Raw genomic sequence first — 19,771 nt, 5'->3', positions numbered from 1 at the left:
CGTCGCTTCTCTGGTTTTCACGTGAAAAACCCTTTTTACCAAATGGAACTCTTTATATATATTCCAACTTTATTATTCCAATAATAATAATCCAATAATATTCCAATTATTTAATTAAATTAATAAATATACTATTAACTTAAATTAAATAATTATCATATTTTATCGGGGTGTTACAGGTTTTGCTTGGAAAATCATTTTCTATGTTGAAACATTATAGGTCATTTTGTCTAAACCCTAATTTGAAAGTCAACTTCCCAAGGCCATAACTTGCTCAATTTTTATAATAAGAAATATTTTCAAGTTGCACAATCAAATTCAAGATGTATACTTCAACTTTGATGTTTGGAGTGAGAGCTAATTCAACTTTTATGAGCATGTGATATGAGGTTACATTATAGGTCATTTTTGACCTATACCATTGATTGATTTTTCCAAACTTAAAAAATGCATAACTCTATCATTTCAAATCCAAGAGACATGAAATTGGTGACCATTTTTAAGTTCTTTGAAAGAGCTACAAATTTGATGAAGACACCTTTCTAATTTGAAGCTCACATAAAAAGTTAAGCAAGGTGGAATATTGAGACATATGGCTTGACACTTAGAAAAAATTTCAACATGTTAAAATTTCCAAACTTCCACCTCAAAATTCTTCAAGTTCCAAGATCCAAATGGAAAAGTGTTTAACATGAAATTTGTTCCTCTTGATCTTAACTTTCCAAAAAGTCCAAGTTCATCCATTTTGGACCAGAAATGAATAGGCTACGCATGGCTTGAACATGGTATCATCATTTGGCAAGATTGAACTTCAAACATCCATGCACAATTGCCTAGTATTCCAACATGACTTCAGCATTGCTTACACTCAATTATGGATCAGATGGAGTGATTTCATGGGCCTGCACACGCCCATTCACTCATGCATCACACATTGCTAATTTTGGAAGTTCATTTCAAGTGTGCAAATATCAATTGAATTGGCTATAAATAGAGCTCTATATGCTCAGTCACAAACATTCGCGCCAGCTTTCATCCCAAACCTCTAACCCTCTCATTCTAAAGGATAATCCTGAGAATTTCACTTGAAATTGAGTTTGAATTCTCACTGTTTTGAGATTCAAAACTCCAGGGATCCAAGACCTGTTGAGCATTCAATTCTTCTTCTACAAGCATTTGGAGTGAGATCAAGCACGAGCCAAGGCAAGAACAGCTGAATCCAAACCTACATTAAAGGTATTTTCCAGAAATTTTAATCTCTTCGATTCTCTTTCAATCTTGCTCAATTCTCTTGATTCTTTGGTTGTCTGAAGTCCTACCAATGTAGGCAAGAAGATTGAGTTACTTTGAGGCCAAATCGAAGCAACTCAGTTCATGTACCTCAAATTTCAACTCCATGTATCTCTCAATATACTTGGAGTTAGGATAAATTAAGGTCAGATTCGTGCTCAGTGCCATTTTTACTTTGAAAACATATCCTTCTTTTTAATTTTGGTGATGGTTATGATTGAACCAGTCCGACGAGGCTTGCCTGAGAAGGAGACCGGAGCTGTAGCTCCGGTGGTGAGTTGGCGTGTTCAGAGCCACATGATCCATTTGAAATGAAATAATCTCGTGTGTTGGTTTGAATTACCTTTCCCGTGGCTCGCTGACTCAGGCGTATCGTGGATTGCGCGCTTGTAACCACTTGATCTGCCACCTCAATTAATGAGGGAGATCAAGTGGTCCACGTTTTTTCTGATCATTTAAGTTTCATTTTAATCCTTTTATTTTCATTAATTCATATTAATTTTAATATTGATCCAAAAAATATGGGAGTTTCACCAAAAAATTTCAAATAATTTCCTCTTTCATATTCTGAATTAAAATTATTTTTTGGATCATTATTAATATATTTTATGATTTAATTGATTTTGCATTTGTTTTTAATTGTTTAAAAATACTTTTAAATGTCCAAAATTCATGAATTTTTATCTCCAAGGTCCTTTGACCTTGTTTGACCTATGATAAATCTCATGGCCATTTCTTTGGTGTTTTGATGAGGTTTTAGGAATTGGACAAACCATACTTAATTTAAATGCCTTATTTTAGTATTTTTAATTTGAATAAATGCCAAATAAATTTGTTGACCAATTGTGATTGACTTGTTGGTGTTTGATTATTGTTGTTAGGCCTTGGTCAAGGTTGATTTGACTTTGTCAAATTAATATCATTCGATTTAGAGGATTGATGGAATGTATTTCCATCTCCCAAAATGAATGAATGATATTAATATGGTAAAAGTCCTCCTTTGACCAATTTGTATTTTCACCTATTCCTCTCCTACTTCATCTCATTCCCCTTCTTCATCCATTCATTCCATTTGGCGTATGATATCTCAAAATTCTAAGGCTAGTTGATTGAAAAATTAACATGAGTATGGATGAGATTAGGCCACACCTTTTGCATATTCTTTTTGTGTGTGGTATGTTTCATGAGCATAGTATATCATACTATGTCTCTAACATGCATTAACACCAAAATTCTATTGCCCGACCTCAAATAGTTGTGACTTCTACATAAGTCCAATTACGATTGCTTAACATAGCGCTAAATTTGTGACATAAAAGGCATAAGCATTCTAGTTAGTGAGATTGTAAGTCTCCCCTCTTTCATGGTATTGTGTGGAAACTTGGTCTTTTTTCCTTCCTTTGGAAGATGTCTTGGTTCAAGGATCCATGCTTGTGATAAGTGGGTTGAGTGTTCTCCAAAGAATGTCTTAAAATGAAAAGAAAAAGCAAAACAATACTAACTTCTAACCTATTAACTACTAACTTTTAATTTCAAGCCCTTTACTTTAATGCCATTTAATTCTAGCTTTTATACATTTGCTATTTGTGTATATCATTCTAATTGTTTATGTTAATGCAATTTTCACTTTGTCCATTTGGACCATATTGTGTGATATACTTTGTTTTGTGTATACTTTGTTTGTTTGTGTGGTCTTTGACCATTAATGTACATAATAACAACAAAAACCCTAAAAAACTTTTGTGTGGATTGTTGGCTTGATCTTGGACAAATGGACTTAAAATCTAGGCAACCTTCCTATGCTAAAGGACTTGGCCAATGCCAACTTATTGAGAAACCAAGTGCTTGCAATTTGAAACTTCATCTGATACATCATTCAAGATCTCTCTAAGTTCATCCACAACATGATCATTATGAAGTTGTTATTTTGAACCTGTGACTTGTGAAATTCATCTGTTACATGGGATATTTTGGAGAAGATCATGGAATGGATAAGCTTGGATGTGGCCATCTTTATTTGATGCCTTTTCTCTTCAAGATTAATATAATTATGCATTTGTGTGTTGCTTGATTCTAAAAGTCCAAGAGAATTCTGGGTTTCTATTGACATTCTTGTCTATTGGATTGCTACCCATTTGGTCAGATCTTTTCAACTCTAAACTTTTAATTTTGTACATAGGATAGTCTCTTCATCTTCTCCTCACTTTCTTTAATTTCAAAATCTCTCCCTCACTTTTTTAAAAAACTTTCTTTGATTGAACTTATTTTGTTCTAAAGTGTTGGCAGCAATTTTGGTAAAACAAAGAGTGTTCACAAGATGTTACATATGATGTCTTAACATAAGATATCTTGTACCTGCTGGAGGTTTAAAATATAAATATGCAGGATTGTTTCAGGATGTCATACCCGATGTCATGACATCTGATATAATGTACCTGTTGGATATTTAAAAAGGAATTATGCAGGATTGTTCCAGGATGTCAGACCCGATGTCATGACATCTGTACACAGAACATTCAGTCTGAATGTTATGTGTTATGTGATTGCACTTTTGATGGCAATCTATGTTTAATTGATGAGTTAATTGCAAATGCAATCAATCAATGATTACAACGTGATTTAACTTATTTTCCAAAGAGATCTAACCAACTGTCATCAGAAGATTTGAATGGAAAATAGTTTTAGGGTTTTATGATGTCCAAGCCCAGCTGAAAGCTTCTATAAAAAGGACATGGAAAACCTGATTTGATACACCAGAAATACAGAGCGAAATATTGAGAGAGAATAAGGGTTTTAGTCTTGTGTGGTCGTGTGACTTGTAAGCCATTCAATTCATCCATAGATGATTGAATTGGTCTGATTTTTGAGTTGTAATTTGTCACTCTAAGCTTTTAAGCATGAGTGTGTGTCTACTTGATTGAAGTTGCTAAGTAAAATCAAGTGTGTGTCTTTGAAGAGTGTCTTCTTTTCATAAGTAATTCTTGTTTAATATCACTGGTGTGATTGCGGGGGAGTGAGTGGGATCTCATATCTAAGAGTTCTTAGGTAGAAGTCATACAGGTAGAGATTAGGTGAAAAAGACTGTAACTTGTGTAGTTTACTAAGAGTCTTTGAACTGATTCTATTTAGTGGATTTCCTTCCTGGCTTGGTAGCCCCCAGATGTAGGTGAGTTGCACCGAACTGGGTTAATAATTACTTGTGTCTCTTACTTTACTATTCTTTATCTTTATCCTGTTTGTATTATTTAGATATTAGTGTCGTGACATTACCTTCGACATCTCATATCTGATACCAGAATTTCAATTGGTATCAGAGCAGGCATCCTGCTCTGGTTTTGGGTGAGATCTAGGGACGATACTTTCTGGTACTATGGAGAGAGATGGAGGATATGTCCACAGGCCACCAATTTTAGATGGATCTAACTATGACTATTGGAAACCTCGAATGGTAGCTTTCCTAAAATCTATTGATAATAAGGCTTGGAAGGGTGTGCTAACAGGCTGGGAACATCCAGTAGTTACCAAGGAAGGAGAAGCCACAACTGATAAGAAACCTGAAGAACAATGGTCCAAGGAGGAGGAGGATCTAGCCCTTGGAAATTCTAAAGCATTAAATGCGATATTCAATGGAGTAGACAAGAATATCTTCAGATTGGTAAACAACTGTGAGGTGGCTAAAGATGCTTGTGACATCCTCAAGACCACTCATGAAGGCACCTCTAGAGTAAAGATGTCTAGATTGCAGCTGCTCACTACCAAGTTTGAAAATTTAAGGATGAAAGAAGATGAAAATATTCATGAATTTCACATGAATATCCTTGAAATTTGCAATGCCTCTGGAGCTATGGGAGAAAGGATGTCATATGAAAAGTTAGTAAGGAAAATACTCAGGTCACTCCCTAAGAGATTTGCTATAAAGGTAACAGCCATAGAAGAATCTCAAGACATCTCAAATATGAGAGTCGATGAGCTAATTGGATCCCTCCAAACATTTGAGATGGGAATGTGTGATGGATCTGAAAAGAAAGCCAAGAGCATAACCTTCATGTCAAACACTGAAGGGGAAGATGAGGAAGGTGGTCAAGATATTGATGAAGATCTGGCAAATGATGTAGCAATGCTGGGAAGACAGTTCAACAGACTTATGAAAAAGATGGATGTAAGATCTAAGGCCAATTTCAAGAACATCACATCTGACATCAGTAAATCCAACAATATTGGAAGAAGGACAAGGTCAGATGAAAAGCCCAAAGAAGGAAAAGAAGTTCATTTCTATGAATGTGATGGGTATGGTCACATTAGAACTGAATGTTGGACATACCTCAAGAAACAGAAGAGGAGTCTTGCTGCCACTTGGTCTGATGAAAGTGAAACAAAAGAAGCTGCAAATCATGCGACTGCATTGACTGGAAGATGTGGTTCTGATGAAGATTCAAGTGATGATGAAGTAACCTTTGAAGAGTTGGCCACTACCTACAGAGAGTTGTGTCACAGAAGTGCAGAAGTATGCAGACAAGTTGAAAGTCAGAAGAAAGTGATAGCTCAGCTGGAGAATGAGAAGGGAGAACATGTGGAAACCATCTCCAAGTTGAAGACTGAAGTTGTACTTTTACATTCTAAACTGGATGAGATGACCAAGTATGTAAGAATGCTTAACAATGGATCTGACACCTTAGACAAGATTCTCTAGACTGGTCAAACAACAGGAGACAAATCTGGCATTGGGTTCAATGAGTTTAAGGCTGAGTGCGGTTACACTGGTGGCAAGCCTACATCCAAACTCAAGAGAAGCCATATTAAAAGCAAACCTGAGATGTCACATCATATGTCACAACATCGTAACGGAAGACCGCAGAAAGGGAAACACCAAAGATGGAGATGCCATTACTGTGGAAAATTTGGCCACAAAAAGCCCTTCTGCTATAAGCTGTATGGTTATCCTAGCCCTGTTCATCATCAGACTCACCATCAACCTAGACCCAAACCTCATAGGCCTGTCAACAAAAAGCAATGGGTTCCTAAGACTAATGTTACAAGTCTAATAGCTCACACTTCCTTCAGAGTTTCAGCCAAAGAAGATTGGTATTGTGACAGTGGGTGCTCCAGACACATGACTGGAAACAAAGACCTGCTAACTGGCCTTCATCCTCATGCCACGAGCTATGTAACCTTTGGTGATGGAACAAAGGGTGAAATCAAGGGGATAGGTAAGCTTGATTGCCTTGGAGTTCCTGAACTTGACAAGGTCCTACTTGTTAAGGGCTTGACTGCTAATCTAATAAGCATCAGTCAACTATGTGACCAAGGTCTAAATGTTAACTTCACTAAAACTGAATGTCTGATTACTAACAAAGAAAGTGAAGTGATCATGAAAGGAGTCAGGACCAAAGACAACTGTTACATGTGGAGCTGTCAAATTGGTTATTCCTCAAAGTGTACCTTAGTCAAAGAAGAAGGAGTGAAGACATGGCATCAAAGTTTGAGCCATCTGCATCTTAATGGGATGAATATGATTATATCTGTTAGAGGAACTCCCAAATTAAAGATTGATGAAAGAAAAGTTTGTGGGAAATGTAAGACAAGGATGTCACACCAGAACCTCAGACATGACATCACTTCCAAAGGTTTGAAACTCCTCCATATGAATTTAATGGGACCCATGCAGGTGGAAAGCCTTGGTGGGAAGAAGTATGCAGTGGTGGACGACTTCTCCATATACACCTGGATCAAAAACAAATATGATGTGTTTGAAGTCTTCAAAGATTTTTGTCTAAAAATTCAAGAAGATACAAGGAAGATGGATCCCAAAAGTAATGAAAGATTATTTCTGGGCTACAGCTGAGCATATAGAGTCTTTTACTCCAGAACCAAAGTAATGATGGAATCTATTAATGATGTGGTTGATGACCAACAGACTGATGTCACAGACGATGTTAAGACATCTCTGAATGATCCCCCAACTGATTTCTCAGACAAGGTGAATGAACCTCCTCAAGCTGAACCTGAAAAAGTCAACAAGGGACCCTCCATCAGAGTTCAGAAGGATCATCCCAAATATCTCATTCGAAGAGATCCAAGCAAAAGGGTCACAACTAGATCAAGGGAAATGATCTTAAATGACTACTTGAAAGAGGAAGTATATGTTGAACAGTCTAAAAGGCATGTGTACAGATTGAAGGAAACCCTATATGGTTTGAAGCAAGCTCCTAGGGCTTGGCATGAAAGACTCATAGTGTTCCTCACTAACAATGGTTACAAGAAGGGAGGTATTGACAAGATCCTATCTGTGAAAAATAAAAGAGAAAAGCTCATGGTGACTCAAATAGATGTGGATAATATTGGGTATGATGGGAGGTCAGATCAAATGGTAGAACATGGTGTTATACAAATGCAGTCTAAAATTGATATGAGCCTTGTTGGACTTGGAATACAAGTCAAGCAGATAGAAGAGTCTATTTTTCTATCTCAAAACAAATATGCCAAGGCTGGCATGGAGAATGCAGATCATAAAAGGACACCTGCTCCTACATATTTGAAAGATGAAAATGGTGTTTGTGCTATATATCAAGTTGAATACATAGCAGCTGGAAGTAGCTGTTCTCAACAGGGTTGGTTGAAACAACTGTTGACTGAATCCAATGTCACACACGATGTCATGACATTGTACTATGACAACATGAGTGCCATAACTATTTCCAAAAATCCTATTCAGCACAGCAGGACTAAGCACATTGATACTTGTCAACACTTCATTAGAAAATTTGTGGAAGAGAAAATCATAGCACTGAAGCATGAAATGCAATTAGCCGACAAATTTACAAAGGCTTGGGATGCAAATCAGTTTGAATGTTTAAGAGGGAAATTGGGGATTTTTATTTATAAGAATTTATAGCAATTAAAGTGGAGTGGAAAAGGTAATAAAAATATTGTCTGCCCACTTAAAAGAAAGTGCAACATTTATGGTAAATCATTACCTAGTATTGGAACTAGTATCTATGTCATTTCCACACGCTACCTCAACACAACCATCTCCATCTTCATTCAACTTCTCGGACAACCTCTGCTAGGGCAACAACATTTCTCTCAAAAGTTCAATAAAATGTCACAACATCCCTCATCATCTGGATCAAAACCCACTCACAAAGCAAGGACTCCCTCCATGGAGTTTCTGGATGAAGATATTTTGGAGGTTATTCCTCTCTCTGTTATTCTAGGCGACGCCCCTGGCCCTTCTTTCACGACTGGAAACAATCAAGGTAACATTCCTGATAACCCTCCTCCTAAGGATGACATGCACTATACAGATCATGTCATTAGGAACCTGGTAACTAGGATTCTTAACGAAACGCATGCAGTCAAGGGTGTTTCAACCCCTCTGTCTAGAAGGGACCCCTCTCCTGAGGTGGAACCTCAAACTGAGAAAGATGATGATTCATCTAGATCAGAAAAAGACATTGTTGTTGGGGGACTATGCTCTCTAAGAAAAAACATGTCTAGTAAAGATCCTATTGATGCTTCTTATTCTAAGAAGCCTGACACTACTGAGAGAGTAATTGATTTGGAGGAAGAAAGTTCAGAAGAAGAAGATCACACCTTGGTTCATCATTTGAAACTGTAAGACCCCAATTTTTGCCCTAAGATCCCTCATAGCTCATATCATATCATATCATGGCCTCAAGGATCATTGCATACCCTAGCTTCCCTCCTAGTGGGTGGGATACCTTGTGAGTGTGGTTCTTGATCACCAAGCATGTATTGCATTTGTATGTCATTTCTTTTCATTTGTTTACTAACCAAAAGTACAAAAATATTGTCATCTAACCATGTTTCTTGCAGCTGAAGTAATCATCAGTCCAACAGTCAAAAATCAGCCATTGAGTTAGATGGTGACCATTCTTGAAGAATTTGGGCACCATGATCATTCATAAGAGTTCATATAACTTGTGATATCATTTGGAATCAAGATCTCATGTGAAAGAGGCTTGAAATTCATCAGAACATGGCCCAGTCCACCAAAACCCTAGAAAAGTCAATTGTGGTCAACTGTGCATTTAATCAGGAATTTGAAGGTGTGAGATGGTTGGAAATGTCTCATTCATGTCTATATGAGCCTCATTTGGCATTTCAAAGATCAAGGTTGAAGAATTTGAAGTCAGACAAAAAGTTTCCCAAAATGGAAATGACCTGTAATTCTCACCTGCCAAAAACGGAAAGTTTTTCTCCTCAAAATTACATCATGAACCAAGCTTCAAATCAAAATTTGTCCAACATGAAAGTTGAATATCTTGTTCTCATCATTCCAAAAAGTCCAAGAACACTCAATTCCCATGTATGGTTGACAAGATATGGTCAGATCAATTTCAGAAAATGCCCGAATTCAAAGTGGCATAACTTGCACATGGAATGTCCAAATTGGATGGTTCTTCTTTGAGAAAACCACATTTGATATGTACTTTCATAATCCATCATCATATTTTTCCAAAAGCCTTCACATAAAAAGGTCATTTTTTAAGTGAACCAATTAAAATGCAAGGGCAAAATGGTCCAACTTTCAAAGTACATGGAATTTTGGCATGGGACCAATTCCAATAGCTTCCAAGTGAAAATTATGACTTGTCCAAAGTGAAAAATCACTGTTACATTGCATGGAACTCTCCAAGGGCAAAAAGGCCAAATTGCTTACAAGTGCACATTTGCTAATTATCAAAATTTTTGCTAATCATGATTATGAGGTGGATCAGGCAATCATATATAAGCTTAATTATAACAGAAACTCAAGGGGATAATCACATTTTTTAGATCTAAGATCAAAATCCTCAAAATTCTCTCACTTTTTCTCCATTTTCACATAAGCAGTTTTTCACCATTTCATCAAAATTCACCATTGTTCTTGCAAGTTTTGTTTGAATCTTCATGTGTAGGTACTGTTGAAGTTCTGTTTGAAAGAATTAAAGCAAGATTCGCACAAGAACTCCATTGTTGGAAGCTTGAGTTCTCCCATGGCAGCTGAAAATTTTCATTGATTCATGCACGGTTGAGCTAAGAATTCTTCACCAATCACTTTCATAAGCAACATACGCGAACTGTTTCACATAATTAAAGCCAAAAAACGCCAAGAACACGAGCTGCATAATCACACGGTAAATTTTCGAAATCTTTAATTCATGAAATCAAGATATGGCTTATGTAGTGCGTAGAACATAGATCATTTTGATGCTTGAACCATGCGATTTCATTGAGTATTCATGGAGATATTCGGATTTAAAGATCGTGCATCAAAACAATTCTTGCATGGATCTCTTTGTACATTGATCTTTAGACTTAATCGTTGCCATATCCGTAATCTACATGGAGAGACGGTCGCGACGGTATATAGTTTGTTCATTTTGGTGGAGAAACGGTCATAACCGAAGCTGGAAGTGAGAAGACGATGAACACGCGGATGAAGCCTTGGAATTCTGGAAAAATACCGTGCTGGATCCGCTGCAGTGCCTGGCAAATTTCAAATGTTGTTTCCCTCCCAAATCCGGCGAATCACGCGCTGCCACCGAATTAATGCCATACGCAGCGTTTTGGCAAGGCTGGAGCTATTTACGGAAATGCCATCCGTGCTATTTAATTCACTTAACACATTAAATAAATATTTCAATAAATATTACAAATCTTTAAAAAATCATATAAAATCCAATATTAATCCGAATTAGGTGGGATTTTTTTTGTTAGATCCCAATTTATCTCTAGATTTTTTTAGGCATAGTAGTGCAAGTTGTGCCTGGTAAAATTTTGGAATGGCTTAGGGATGTTTGACATGTGTGACATAATTGCATATTTTACCATTTTGATCACCGAATAATCATGCCTTACCCAAAATAATTGAAATTTCATATGATGATTCTTGACACATTTTTGGAGATTTTGGTATATCATTTGTGATTTTTGGATCTCTGGATTGGTAGATATGTTTTTTTTATTTTTGAGTGTGACAATTTGTGTCACACTATGATATGCTGACTTCATGAATTATTTTTCCATGCTTCCCTTAGGCCTATGGCCCTGATTTTTTGCATGAGATGACTTGCATATGTTAGGTTTCACCCTGAATTTTTGTGGATTTAATTGATCCATTTTCTAATTGATTTGGATTTTTGATTACTGTTTAGCAATTTTGGTTTGTTTTAGGAGTGACAAATGTACATGTGTTGTTAAATGCTCATCCCTTATCCCATGAATATGAAATTTGGTGGAGTGCTTCCTAACATGTATAGCTTTGATTTGGCTTTGGTCCCATGCATTTCCCATTTGATCTCACTGTTTTACCATTGATTGAAGTTGGTGTACATTTCGGTGACTTAATTTGGTTGTGTTTTGCATGCCTTAACATGTTGATTTAATTGACATAGTTCCTTTTATCCAAATTGCATGAAAATTGATATGTAGCTCATTGAATGTCCCCTGTTTAGAATAGAATTTTTGTGGAATTTATTGTGCTGTTTTGATATTTTTTTTGATGTAATCATTCTGGTTGTTCATATGTGATTCAACTTTGCTCACTTTGACTTAATTTGTGCATAAAATGAAATTAGTGCCTAGTTTGGATGTGAGACCAATTGGGATCTCTTTTTATTTGAATTATATTAACTTAGATCATGATTCACTTGCTGTTTTAAGATTTTTCCATCCTTTGGACCCTAGGCTTGTCCTAGTGGTCTTGTTACTTATGTTTGAGCTTGACTTTGACTTTTCAGGTTAAAAAGCTAATGCCTTAAGGAGGTTGATGCATATTTGAGTTGAATTCATTTGACTAATTGTTTGTTTTGTAGGATGCTTAGCTCATTTGAGCTTTGAGCCTTGTGCTTTGCACATGTTTGATTGTAATTGATTATTGGTTTATTACCTTGTCTGTTTGATTTGAATTGTATACTGATTATATTTGATTGATTTCAGGTACCCTTTAGTTGCTCAGTTCTCTTAAGAACTTGCATTGAGGTAGACTCTCTTGTCTCCATGTAGTCTGGAAGACCTGGCTTGTTATTTAGCCAGGCAACTGTCTGAAGTCCTCCTTAAGAGGCGATGTTTGTGATTGTTTATGTTTGTCCTAAGCAGGAAAAGTCCTCATGTGAGGCAATTGGTGGATATAAGAGATATGTAGCCTATCTCCCACTATTCTGTGTGTCTTCTCCTTGCTCCCATTTCATGGTTGTAGCATTGAGATCCTAACCCAAGATCTATCGAGTCTAATTTGTGGAGAGAGTTCCATCTTTCTGAACTCCCACCCCTTCTGATATCCAATACTCTCCCTGACCAGGGATAAGAGTGATGAGGCACACCCCTCATATCTTTTCATCTGCTTCACCTTAGCCCCTCAATGGCAAGGTTAAGAGCGCCATTCACCTATTCCAGTGGACTTTTAAGTCAAACCCTTTGATTGAGCCTCCTTGTTTGGTTATAGTGGGTGATAAATGACTTTGTTTGCTTGATTGATTGTTGCATTTGTATATGCTTACTTGCCATTGTGCATTCATCATTATTGGTTATTAATTCTTATATGATCATTATTGTATACCCTTGTGGTTTGTTTGTTTACCCATTGAGGACAATTGTAAGACCATGTTGATTGGCTTTTGCTCCCATGATATGGAAGGATAGAGTGTAAGACCTCATTGGTCACTCATATCTTCTTTGCTCTTGTTTGTTGTATGAGAGGATGCAATTGTAAGTCCCTGTGATGTGGCATTTGTATTCCTATGACCATACTTTGGAGGTTGGTTTAAGTCCAGATAGATTGGCATCCGACTTCCAAGTTTTGTTTTACTTTAGGAGGTTGGTGTAAACCCAGTTATTGGTGTCCGACATCCGCTTTTTGCTTTTGTGAGATTGGTATAAGACCATTGATGGCATCCGGTATCATTGTTTTACTTTAGGAGGTTGGTGTAAACCCAATTGTTGGTATCCGACATCCGCTTTTCGCTTTTGTGAGATTGGTATAAGACCATTGATGGCATCCGATATCACCTTGCTTTTATTTTGTTTACTTACTTTGTCGCCTCATTCCTAAGGACACCCTTGAATCATCTTCTATATGATTTCAAGAGGTGAACTTTTAGGAAGTTTTACACTTCGTCCACACCATTTTTGTTTCAAACCCTTTTTCACTTGTTGACTTTTTCAAACTTGTAAATGCATGTTGTGCAAACATTCTCACCCCTTTTCAAATTAGAAACCTGGACCATAAGTCCTTGACTTTTCAAACTTCTTTTCATAACACTTCTTTGAATCAATCTAACCATACTTTGACCATCCTTTTGTGAATAATCATAATCCATTAATCCAACTCACTCAATTGTTTGGTGGCTTTGTCCATGCTTGTTAAGTTTTCATACATTAGCCTTAGGTTTGATTTATCCTAGTTGGTTGATGTTAATCTCACCTAGTTGTCCTTAGTTGATTGAATTGTAAGTCTTCCTCGCTTATTATAGGGTTAACCCCTCACTAGCGAGTGGAAGCTTTTCTCACATGGTGGACGTGTTGTTTCATAAGGTTGAGTTTTCTCCCGTGGATAACGTAGAACCTTAGTGCTATTGTTTTAAAATGAACTCACAAATGTTTTGGAAATCTTTTAGCCGAACTACGGCGTTTTGATCCTTACCTTTGATGGAAGGTATGTAGGCAACGGGTTCATCCGTTCGAACACAAAAATAACTAACTTGTATATTCTTTTCTCATCTTCCCATTCATGTTTGCACAATATGTCAAAACAAATAAACGTTTTTTATACAACAAGTGTGAAAAGGGCTCCCTAGGAGTACCTAGGACGTGATGGGTGCCTAACACCTTCCCATTGCGTAATTTACCCCTTACCCCGATCTCTGATCTTTTTCATTAGTTTTCTACGTGTAAAACTTCTTAGGTTTTTGTTCGCTTTTTAACCAGTCCTTAGGATAAATAAAAGTGCGGTGGCGACTCGATTCATTGTATGCTTTGCTTATGGTTTAATCAATAGATCATATAGCGACGAATACACCGCTACAGAAAAGTGGCGACTCTGCTGGGGATCTACATCCTTGGTGGTATTGCCTACTTTTCACCCTTGTTGTGCTATATTATTATTTGTTATTTGACATATTTTGGTACAATTTGGGATAACTGTATTGATTGTAATGTTTGAATTGCTTGATATACAAATGTTGTTTGCTTTGGTGATCTCTGTGAGATGAGTTCTATACCCGAACTCGAGTGCACTCTAGGATAGGAGAATGGCATAGTCTTGTTGACTGGTGTGGAGTATTCCTTAGCCAGTTGACTTGCGAGTCCATTCACTTGGTGGAGGTCATGTTGGATTGATAATGTCACACAAGTCATTTGTGGTTAGGCATTATTCGTTCAATCATGTGCCTTAGAAGCCAAGGACCCTAGTTTACCAAACCCATCTTGGCCTATATTTTAGGACGTAGTGCGGAGGTCGTTCAGATGTAAGATCTGATGCGATTGTTACGCGATACTACACTCATAAGAGTCTCTCTTGAGAATATTTTTGGAATACGAGTATTCGTTCCTCCGATAATATCCGAGAGATGGGACGATGATTATGGGAACCTCTGGTAGAACATGTCTGGCAGGTTTAAACCCTAGTACATTCCCTTTGGGTGGTTCTTAACCAAGACTCCATGCTCGTGACTCTCAGCAAACCCATGATTCGTGGTTGAGTCGTTCAAACATTGTTAATATCAATGGAACTTGGGTATTGATAAGGTGTAAAACCTAAATCTACCAAAATGGATGATTGATATTAAGGATGTTAGAGCCGGTTCATGTACCGTTAATATCAATGGAACTTGGGTGTTGATAAGGTGAAAACCTAAATCCACCAAAATGGATGATTGATATTAGGGGATACAATGAGCTTTCCCACGACCTTTGTTTGGTGTGCCTTGCTTGATCCTTGAGTGTGATTGTTGCATTCATGCATTCATCCGCATCCATATCATCAGATAAAAAGAAAATTTCCAAGGAACTCAAAGGAGTTTATTTGCAAAAAATTTCAAACATGGAAAAAACCGGGAAAAAATTTTCACCTGATATATCTGATGAGATATTCTCATATATGATCAAAATGCTAAATATTTCAAAGTTGCAAGTAAAACCCCCGAGTTCCTTTGAAATAAAAAACAAGCATATGCATAAACACTTCATGCATCATTTGCATAAGCGGGTGTTTTGTTCCAGTCTCCCGTCCTGTGGTCTGACCCTGCGATCTTCATTTATTTTGGAGACGCACTTTGCCGGTACTATACCAGAGCCATCTCTGCCAGATTGATGGATCATCCTGAGCGAGAGAATTGTGGACTCAGAGAGATATTTGCCAGACCAAATATTGTTGATGGATTTATTCCTGGTTAACCGATCCCGGGCTGGCATTGGCTACTGTTCTGGGGCATATAATGAGCAAGGTTTGTTCACACGTGGAGGATTCATCCATGACGATCAACCTGAGGAAGAAGTTGCTGCCATCTTGGAAGAGGATGCAGAAGACGTGAACAACTTCGTTATTCCTGGTGGTGTCTGCCACAATTGGGTCGCTGTGGATGTTCCTACGGTCATTCATAAGTCAGCGTGATTTGTTCACTTTGTTTAAAACCCTTCTCCCATGCCAAAAGGAGAAGTGATGACATTGTTGGCTCATATAATACAATGATGTTTTCATTCAATTAATGCATTGTTAAACATTTGTTTTTCCATTTGTTTTCACTTTTTGTTTTTTCATGAAATCAGTGATCACAAAAAACCCATAAAAACAGGAATAAAAGCAATCATATTTTCATCTGCATAATGATTTGCTTGCTTAAATTCTAAAGTTTTTCATTAACCAAAATCATTATGCAGGTTGATCTTAAAACCCATTGAACATAATGATCCAACGCCATCTCCCAATTTTGAATCCCCTGTATTCGAGGCAGAGGAAGATGACGTTGAAGGAATTCCTGATGAAATTACCCGTCTCCTTGAGCACGAGAAGAAGATCATTCAGCCGCACCTTGAAGATCTGGAAACAGTCAACTTGGGGTCTGAGGATTGTGTTCGTATGGTGAAGATTGGGGCACTTCTTGAAGAGTCTGTCAAGAAGGATTTGATCGAATTGCTACGAGAATATTCAGATATCTTCGCTTGGTCATATGAAGACATGCCGGGTTTAGATACAGATATTGTGCAACATTTCCTGCCCTTGAAGCCTGAGTGCGTGCCGGTAAAGCAGAAGCTCAGAAGAACTCATCCAGATATGGCAGTGAAAATCAAAGAGAAAGTTCAGAAGCAAATTGATGCGGGGTTTCTGGTGACTTCTACATATCCTCAATGGGTGGCCAATATTGTGCCTGTTCCTAAGAAGGATGGAAAAGTCCGTATGTGCGTTGATTATAGAGATTTGAATAAAGCTAGTCCGAAAGATGATTTTCCTCTACCACACATTGACATGTTGGTAGACAATACAGCTAAATTTAAAGTCTTTTCCTTTATGGACGGATTTTCCGGATATAATCAAATCAAAATGGCACCCGAAGATATGGAGAAGACAACATTCATCACACCTTGGGGAACATTCTGTTATCGAGTGATGCCCTTCGGTTTGAAGAACGCCGGAGCCACGTATCAACGAGCTATGACTACCTTGTTTCATGATATGATGCACAAGGAGATAGAGGTCTATGTTGACGATATGATTGCTAAGTCCCGAACGGAAGTTGAGCATGTTGAGCATTTGTTGAAGCTTTTTCAGCGTCTGAGGAAGTTTAGACTTCGTCTGAACCCGAACAAATGTACATTTGGAGTCCGTTCCGGCAAGTTGTTGGGTTTCATTGTCAGTGAAAGAGGTATTGAGGTTGATCCTGCAAAGGTCAAAGCAATACAAGAGATGCTTGCACCCAAAACTGAGAAGCAAGTCCGAGGTTTTCTTGGCCGCTTGAATTATATTTCCAGATTTATATCCCACATGACTGCCACATGTGCGCCGATATTCAAGCTCCTCCGAAAAGATCAGTCTCATGATTGGACCGAGGATTGCCAGAAAGCTTTCGACAGCATCAAAGAATATCTGTCTGAACCTCCGATATTGTCTCCGCCTGTGGAAGGAAGACCTCTGATTATGTATTTGACTGTGCTTGAAGACTCGATGGGTTGTGTCCTCGGTCAACAAGATGAATCAGGGAAGAAGGAATTTGCTATCTACTACCTCAGTAAGAAATTTACTGATTGTGAGTCTCGGTACTCTATGCTTGAGAAGACGTGCTGTGCTTTAGCTTGGGCAGCTAAGCGTTTGCGCCAGTACATGATAAATCATACAACTTGGTTGATATCCAGAATGGATCCAATCAAGTATATTTTCGAGAAGCCTGCCTTAACCGGGAGGATTTCCCGTTGGCAGATGCTGTTGTCTGAGTATGATATCGAGTATCGAGCTCAGAAAGCTATCAAAGGTAGTATCTTGGCTGACCATTTAGCGCACCAGCCGATTGAAGATCATCAGTCTGTTCAGTATGACTTCCCTGACGAGGAGATTCTGTATTTGAAAATGAAAGATTGTGATGAGCCTACACTTGATGAAGGTCCGGAACCTGGTTCCAGATGGACGATGGTGTTTGATGGCGCTGTAAATCAATACGGAAATGGTATTGGGGCAGTAATCATTACTCCTCATGGCACGCATATTCCGCTTACGACAAGGCTAACTTTCAAATGCACGAATAATATGGCTGAGTATGAAGCCTGTATTATGGGACTTGAAGAATGTATTGATTTGAGAATCAAACATCTTGATGTATATGGTGATTCGGCCCTGGATGTTAATCAGATCAAGGGTGAATGGGAGACGAATCAGCCAAGTCTCACTCCGTACAGAGATTATGCAAGACGGATTTCAACTTTCTTTACAGAAGTTGACTTTCATCATATTCCTCGAGAGGATAATCGGATGGCAGATGCTCTTGCAACGCTTGCTTCCATGATTGTTGTCAAGTATTGGAATGAAGTTCCTAATATTGCCGTGATGCGCTTGGATAGACCAGCTCACATATTTGTAATTGAAGAGGTGAATGATGACAAGCCTTGGTACTTTGATATCAAGAATTTCCTCCAGAACCAGGTCTACCCGCCTGGGGCATCTGTGAAAGATAGGAAAACCCTGAGAAGGTTGTCAGGCAGTTTCTACCTCAGTGGTGAAGTGCTATATAAAAGGAATTTTGATAAGGTTTTGCTCAGATGCGTGGATAGACACGAAGCAAACCTATTGATGACTGAGGTCCATGAGGGTTCATTTGGCACTCATTCCAATGGACATGCCATGGCTAAGAAGATGTTGAGAGCAGGCTACTATTGGCTGACAATGGAGTCTGACTGCTGCAAATATGTGAAGAAATGCCACAAGTGTCAAATTTATGCGGATAAGATTCATATTCCTCCGTTCTGAATGTGATTTCATCACCATGGCCTTTCTCTATGTGGGGAATTGACATGATCGGCATGATTGAGCCGAAAGCGTCCAACGGACACAGGTTTATTCTCGTAGCAATTGACTACTTCACCAAATGGGTTGAAGCCGCTTCGTATGCGAATGTGACCAGACAGGTGGTTGTGAAGTTTATCAAGAACCAGCTGATTTGCCGTTATGGTGTGCCAGATAGGATCATTACTGATAATGGATCTAATCTGAATAATAAGATGATGGATGAGTTGTGCGCTGAATTCAAAATTGCACACCATAATTCCTCTCCCTACAGACCCAAGATGAATGGGGCTGTTGAAGCTGCTAATAAGAATATCAAGAAGATCATCCAGAAGATGACAGTTACGTACAAGGATTGGCACGAGATGCTGCCCTTTGCTTTGCATGGATATCGTACGTTTGTACGCACTTCAACAGGGGCAACCCCTTTTTCTCTTGTTTACGGCATGGAAGTTGTTCTCCCAGTAGAGGTGGAGATCCCATCAATGAGAGTCTTGATGGAAGCCAAGTTGACTGATGCTGAATGGATTCAGAGTCGTTACGACCAACTAAATCTGATTGAAGAGAAGCGATTAACTGCCATGTGCCATGGTCAGTTATATCAGCAGAGAATGAAGAAAGCATTCGATAAGAAGGTCAAGCCTCGTGTGTTCCGAGAAGGTGACCTCGTGCTCAAGAAAGTCTTGTCTTTCGTGCCCGATTCCAGGGGCAAGTGGACTCCAAACTACGAGGGTCCATATGTTGTCAAGAGAGCCTTTTCAGGCGGTGCTTTGATGCTTACAACAATGGATGGGGAGGATTTCACTCGTCCTATGAATTCAGATGCAGTCAAGAAATACTTTGCCTAAAAGAAAAAAAGTATATGCAAATGAAAAATAAGAATTGCTCGCTAAGTTGAAAACTCGAAAGGGCGGCTTAGGCAAAAATGAGCGTCTCGGTGGAGAACCCGCAAGGGTGATCCAGGCAAAAATTAGAGACTTGAAAAAATGA

The sequence above is a fragment of the Lathyrus oleraceus genome, chromosome 7, assembly GCF_024323335.1.
Source record: "Lathyrus oleraceus cultivar Zhongwan6 chromosome 7, CAAS_Psat_ZW6_1.0, whole genome shotgun sequence".
Classification (NCBI taxonomy): Eukaryota; Viridiplantae; Streptophyta; class Magnoliopsida; order Fabales; family Fabaceae; genus Lathyrus; species Lathyrus oleraceus.
The sequence above is the reverse complement of the archived record's forward strand: the minus strand, read 5'-3'. Positions refer to the sequence as shown.